General features: G+C 52.1%; 1 long non-coding RNA gene across 3 annotated transcripts; it reads left to right on the top strand.

The window, feature by feature from the left end:
* The first annotated feature begins 678 nt into the window (after positions 1 to 678).
* Positions 679 to 6,986, top strand: LOC135980383 (uncharacterized). 3 transcript variants are annotated; one of them, XR_010597472.1, is made up of 4 exons: positions 679 to 2,514; positions 2,633 to 4,465; positions 4,584 to 6,416; positions 6,535 to 6,986. It is a non-coding gene; the product is annotated as an uncharacterized LOC135980383 (long non-coding RNA). The 3 variants fall into 3 exon arrangements; XR_010597473.1 differs by having other exon boundaries at positions 2,633 to 4,477; XR_010597474.1 differs by having other exon boundaries at positions 679 to 2,526.
* Positions 6,987 to 7,000: the final 14 nt, after the last annotated feature.

Raw genomic sequence — 7,000 nt, 5'->3', positions numbered from 1 at the left:
AGGAATTAGGGTAATTTCTATACGGGGAGATTACTTTGTAATCCTGATGTCTAATGAGCCACACCTAAACTAGGGGAATCTTTTAGAGCCTGTGGCTGAGAGATTCCCCATCCTGCTAAGCCATGAGAAGGATTGAGGTTCTGTTTCTATTAGTCACAGTAAATTACCCCATCTTTTTACATTCAGGACTCCCCCACACCCATTGTGTAAAGGAGGTGTATTATATTAAAGAAAGGGTGACTGCCCTGTAATCAGGGTTCAGGTCGCTTTCCCTTTTCTCCTCTCTGCGTTGGCCCTCTTCACGCCAAGGTCCAAAGTGAGCTCCCTCTAACTAGGGTGTGGGTCTTTCCCTGTCTTTCACAAGGTAACACTGCCATTTGGAAGGTAGTTCTAGAAACCAGCCTCTTGAGAGGGTTCAGGGTTTCTCCTACTAGCTGTCCCATGCCCTCCTCACTCACGCACTCAGCCAAGTCAAAGCCCGCATACTCTGCAGCCACCTGAACCCGCCTTATGCCGCAAGCACTCCTGCGCTCCGAAAGAGATCGGTGCCGAAAAGTAGGAATTAGGGTAATTTCCGGAAGGGCCGAGTACCTTGCCAATGTCATCTGAATCTACCTTGTACACGTGCTCTCTACTGAGCCACACCTAACCCGGTTCACCTCTCTCTTTCTAGCAATTCAAAGGACAAAATGGACAAGATGACACAAGCACCAAAGAAACTGCAGGAAAAGGGAAGAAAAAGCCACGGCCAACGGCTGCACACACCGCACACACAGCACACACCGCACCCCTCTACGGAGGGATCGGGTTCGACACTTTTCCTCACAGGCTTAATCCCCCTTCAGGTGCCCGGTAAAAGGACTTCCCTGTAAACAAGGATAAAGGTCCATTCTTTACGAACCAAAATGCTTTATGGGTCCCTTCCATAGCTGAGGCGGAGCGAGCCCCCTTTAAAACGGGTTGAGGTCTCTGTGGGTTTGAGCTCCTTAGGACCTAGCCTTTAAAATGCCCTGTGCCGTTGACCCCTCCCTGTCAGAAGGGTGCAGGTCTCCCCTTTCTAACTCCTCTTGGGCCGTTGGCACTCGCTGGGCAACGAGACCACCCACTTCTGAGCGAACGGAGGTCTCTCCTTTACAGCGCTTTTCGCTCTGGCCCATTGGAAGGCCCCAGGCTTAAGGACCACCCTGTAAGGAGGGTTTCGGTCTCCTTTGCCATGCAAATTAAGCCACAGGTCACTTTGACACGCCCGGCAAAATGACTGCCCTGTAACGAGGGTGTAAGGTCTTATACCTCTCACGCTTAAGCTAGGGGAGCCTTTCTGGGCCTGTGGCGTAGCGACTCCCCCCGACCCTCCACCACTTGAGAAGAGTTGAACTTCTGTTTCTCTTAGTCACAGTAAATTCCCACAGAATGATTTCTACTTGGCTTTTTTGAGATTTGAAGTGAAATCTTACTCGGGACCTATCCCGGTCAGATGGAACATGGTGTGGCGAAGGGGCGGCTGTAAGGGGATGGCGGAGGCCGTGGAAAATTCGCCCCGTTTCTCAAAAAAGCCAAGAAATGGCCCAACCAAGCAAACGTCACAAAGTCTGGAAATGAACAGGGGAGGTGGGGGGCTCCTTTCGGACCCTCACTTCCGTGTAATCCTTCCTCAAGTCCTTTTGCCCTGCCCAATTTACACCGCTCAACCAACCACAACTTTCCCCTTTGTTTTCTTGTGCACAAGAAAGAACGCTGTCGGACTGACGAGCGTCAACTGTAGGGATTCGGACAGCTCCGTTACTTGTGTCCGAATTCCAGGCCTTGTGTCTCTTTGGTGATAAAGAGAGGAGATTCCTCGGGCTACGTTGGAAGAGATTGAGGTGGTGGTCCTTTCTGAAATGTGTTCATGTTGAGATGTTGTAGGTAGATGCGGTGGTATTCAGAGCCGGCACGTGGGTGCACCTAACCCTACTAACAGGACCACGTCACAAGTAAAAGGGGTCTTTTCTGGTAAAGGTAGGGGGCACAAAGTTGTCATTTTCTTGGTGGGGTAGGAGGTAAGTCGGGAAGGGTGTCGCTGAGGGACGGAGGATTGATTGGAAAGGGGACACTCAGCAGGATCCTTCCCTTACCTATTCATTTCCAGATCTTTTCACATTCAGGACTCCCCCCACCCTCATTGTGTAACGGAGGTGTATTATATTAAAGAAAGGGTGACTGCCCTGTAATCAGGGTTCAGGTCGCTTTCCCTTTTCTCCTCTCTGCATCGGCCCTCTTCACGCCAAGGTCCAAAGTGAGCTCCCTCTAACTAGGGTGTGGGTCTTTCCCTGCCTTTCACAAGGTAACACTGCCATTTGGAAGATAGTTCTAGAAACCAGCCTCTTGAGAGGGTTCAGGGTTTGCCCTACTAGCTGTCCCGTGCCCTCCTCACTCACGCACTCAGCCAAGTCAAAGCCCGCGTCCTCTGCATCCACCTGGACCCGCCTTCTGCCGCAAGCTCTCCTGCGCTCTGAAAGAGATCGGTGCCGAAAAGTAGGCATTAGGGTAATTTCCGGCAGGGCCGAGTACCTTGCCAATGTCATCTGAATCTACCTTGTACACGTGCTCTCTACTGAGCCACAGCTAACCCGCTTCACCTCTCTCTTTCTAGCAACTCAAAGGACAAAATGGACAAGACGACACAAGCACCAAAGAAACTGCAGGAAAAGGGAAGAAAAAGCCACGGCCAACGGCTGCACACACCGCACACACCGCACCCCTGTACCGAGGGATCGGGTTCGACACTTCTCCTCACAGGCTTAATCCCCCTTCAGGTGCCCAGTAAAAGGACCTCCCTGTAAACAAGGATCACGGTCCATTCCTTGCCAACCAAAATGCTTTATGGGTCCCTTCCATAGCTGAGGAGGAGCGAGCCCCCTTTAAAACGGGTTGAGGTCTCTGTGAGTTTCAGCTCCTTAGGACCTAGCCTTTAAAATGCCCCGGGCCGTTGACCTCTCCCTGTCAGAAGGGTGCAGGTCTCCCCTTTCTAACTCCTCTTGGGCCGTTGGCACTCGCTGGGCAACGAGACCACCCACTTCTGAGCGAACGGAGGTCTCTCCTTTACAGCGCTTTTCGCTCTGGCCCATTGGAAGGCCCCAGGCTTAAGGACCACCCTGTAAGGAGGGTTTCGGTCTCCTTTGCCATGCAAATTAAGCCACAGGTCACTTTGACACGCCCGGCAAAATGACTGCCCTGTAACGAGGGTGTAAGGTCTTATACCTCTCACGCTTAAGCTAGGGGAGCCTTTCTGTGCCTGTGGCTTAGCGACTCCCCCCGACCCTCCACCACTTGAGAAGAGTTGAACTTCTGTTTCTCTTAGTCACAGTAAATTCCCACAGAATGATTTCTACTTGGCTTTTTTGAGATTTGAAGTGAAATCTTACTCGGGACCTATCCCGGTCAGATGGAACATGGTGTGGCGAAGGGGCGGCTGTAAGGGGATGGCGGAGGCCGTGGAAAATTCGCCCCGTTTCTCAAAAAAGCCAAGAAATGGCCCAACCAAGCAAACGTCACAAAGTCTGGAAATGAACAGGGGAGGTGGGGGGCTCCTTTCGGACCCTCACTTCCGTGTAATCCTTCCTCAAGTCCTTTTGCCCTGCCCAATTTACACCGCTCAACCAACCACAACTTTCACCCTTTGTTTTCTTGTGCACAAGAAAGAACGCTGTCGGACTGACGAGCGTCAACTGTAGGGATTCGGACAGCTCCGTTAGTTGTGTCCGAATTCCTGGCCTTGTGTCTCTTTGGTGATAAAGAGAGGAGATTCCTCGGGCTACGTTGGAAGAGATTGAGGTGGCGGTCCTTTCTGAAATGTGTTCATGTTGAGATGTTGTAGGTAGATGCGGTGGTATTCAGAGCCGGCACGTGGGTGCACCTAACCCTACTAACAGGACCACGTCACAAGTAAAAGGGGTCTTTTCTGGTAAAGGTAGGGGGCACAAAGTTGTCATTTTCTTGGTGGGGTAGGAGGTAAGTCGGGAAGGGTGTCGCTGAGGGACGGAGGATTGATTGGAAAGGGGACACTCAGCAGGATCCCTCCCTTACCTGTTCATTTCCAGATCTTTTCACATTCAGGACTCCCCCCACCCTCATTGTGTAACGGAGGTGTATTATATTAAAGAAAGGGTGACTGCCCTGTAATCAGGGTTCAGGTCGCTTTCCCTTTTCTCCTCTCTGCATCGGCCCTCTTCACGCCAAGGTCCAAAGTGAGCTCCCTCTAACTAGGGTGTGGGTCTTTCCCTGCCTTTCACAAGGTAACACTGCCATTTGGAAGATAGTTCTAGAAACCAGCCTCTTGAGAGGGTTCAGGGTTTGCCCTACTAGCTGTCCCGTGCCCTCCTCACTCACGCACTCAGCCAAGTCAAAGCCCGCGTCCTCTGCATCCACCTGGACCCGCCTTCTGCCGCAAGCTCTCCTGCGCTCTGAAAGAGATCGGTGCCGAAAAGTAGGCATTAGGGTAATTTCCGGCAGGGCCGAGTACCTTGCCAATGTCATCTGAATCTACCTTGTACACGTGCTCTCTACTGAGCCACAGCTAACCCGCTTCACCTCTCTCTTTCTAGCAACTCAAAGGACAAAATGGACAAGACGACACAAGCACCAAAGAAACTGCAGGAAAAGGGAAGAAAAAGCCACGGCCAACGGCTGCACACACCGCACACACCGCACCCCTGTACCGAGGGATCGGGTTCGACACTTCTCCTCACAGGCTTAATCCCCCTTCAGGTGCCCAGTAAAAGGACCTCCCTGTAAACAAGGATCACGGTCCATTCCTTGCCAACCAAAATGCTTTATGGGTCCCTTCCATAGCTGAGGAGGAGCGAGCCCCCTTTAAAACGGGTTGAGGTCTCTGTGAGTTTCAGCTCCTTAGGACCTAGCCTTTAAAATGCCCTGGGCCGTTGACCTCTCCCTGTCAGAAGGGTGCAGGTCTCCCCTTTCTAACTCCTCTTGGGCCGTTGGCACTCGCTGGGCAACGAGACCACCCACTTCCGAGGGAACGGAGGTCTCTCCTTTACAGCGCTTTTCGCTCTGGCCCATTGGAAGGCCCCTGGCTTAAGGACCACCCTGTAAGGAGGGTTTCGGTCTCCTTTGCCATGCAAATTAAGCCACAGGTCACTTTGACAGGCCCGGCAAAATGACTGCCCTGTAACCAGGGTGTAAGGTCTTATACCTCTCACGCTTAAGCTAGGGGAGCCTTTCTGTGCCTGTGGCTTAGCGACTCCCCCCGACCCTCCACCACTTGAGAAGAGTTGAACTTCTGTTTCTCTTAGTCACAGTAAATTCCCAAAGAATGATTTCTACTTGGCTTTTTTGAGATTTGAAGTGAAATCTTATTTGGGACCTATCCCGGTCAGATGGAACATGGTGTGGCGAAGGGGCGGCTGTAAGGGGATGGCGGAGGCCGTGGAAAATTCGCCCCTTTTCTCAAAAAAGCCAAGAAATGGCCCAACCAAGCAAACGTCACAAAGTCTGGAAATGAACAGGGGAGGTGGGGGGCTCCTTTCGGACCCTCACTTCCGTGTAATCCTTCCTCAAGTCCTTTTGCCCTGCCCAATTTACACCGCTCAACCAACCACAACTTTCACCCTTTGTTTTCTTGTGCACAAGAAAGAACGCTGTCGGACTGACGAGCGTCAACTGTAGGGATTCGGACAGCTCCGTTAGTTGTGTCCGAATTCCTGGCCTTGTGTCTCTTTGGTGATAAAGAGAGGAGATTCCTCGGGCTACGTTGGAAGAGATTGAGGTGGCGGTCCTTTCTGAAATGTGTTCATGTTGAGATGTTGTAGGTAGATGCGGTGGTATTCAGAGCCGGCACGTGGGTGCACCTAACCCTACTAACAGGACCGCGTCACAAGTAAAAGGGGTCTTTTCTGGTAAAGGTAGGGGGCACAAAGTTGTCATTTTCTTGGTGGGGTAGGAGGTAAGTCGGGAAAGGTGTCGCTGAGGGACGGAGGATTGATTGGAAAGGGGACCCTCAGCAGGATCCCTCCCTTACCTGTTCATTTCCAGATCTTTTCACATTCAGGACTCCCCCCACCCTCATTGTGTAAAGGAGGTGTATTATATTAAAGAAAGGGTGACTGCCCTGTAATCAGGGTTCAGGTCGCTTTTCCTTTTCTCCTCTCTGCATCGGCCCTCTTCACGCCAAGGTCCAAAGTGAGCTCCCTCTAACTAGGGTGTGGGTCTTTCCCTGCCTTTCACAAGGTAACACTGCCATTTGGAAGATAGTTCTAGAAACCAGCCTCTTGAGAGGGTTCAGGGTTTGCCCTACTAGCTGTTCCGTGCCCTCCTCACTCACGCACTCAGCCAAGTCAAAGCCCGCGTCCTCTGCATCCACCTGGACCCGCCTTCTGCCGCAAGCTCTCCTGCGCTCTGAAAGAGATCGGTGCCGAAAAGTAGGCATTAGGGTAATTTCCGGCAGGGCCGAGTACCTTGCCAATGTCATCTGAATCTACCTTGTACACGTGCTCTCTACTGAGCCACAGCTAACCCGCTTCACCTCTCTCTTTCTAGCAACTCAAAGGACAAAATGGACAAGACGACACAAGCACCAAAGAAACTGCAGGAAAAGGGAAGAAAAAGCCACGGCCAACGGCTGCACACACCGCACACACCGCACCCCTGTACCGAGGGATCGGGTTCGACACTTCTCCTCACAGGCTTAATCCCGCTTCAGGTGCCCAGTAAAAGGACCTCCCTGTAAACAAGGATCACGGTCCATTCCTTGCCAACCAAAATGCTTTATGGGTCCCTTCCATAGCTGAGGAGGAGCGAGCCCCCTTTAAAACGGGTTGAGGTCTCTGTGAGTTTCAGCTCCTTAGGACCTAGCCTTTAAAATGCCCTGGGCCGTTGACCTCTCCCTGTCAGAAGGGTGCAGGTCTCCCCTTTCTAACTCCTCTTGGGCCGTTGGCACTCGCTGGGCAACGAGACCACCCACTTCCGAGGGAACGGAGGTCTCTCCTTTACAGCGCTTTTCGCT

The sequence above is a fragment of the Chrysemys picta genome, unplaced genomic scaffold, assembly GCF_011386835.1.
Source record: "Chrysemys picta bellii isolate R12L10 unplaced genomic scaffold, ASM1138683v2 scaf2987, whole genome shotgun sequence".
Taxonomy (NCBI): domain Eukaryota; kingdom Metazoa; phylum Chordata; order Testudines; family Emydidae; genus Chrysemys; species Chrysemys picta.
The sequence above is the reverse complement of the archived record's forward strand: the minus strand, read 5'-3'. Positions and strand labels throughout refer to the sequence as shown.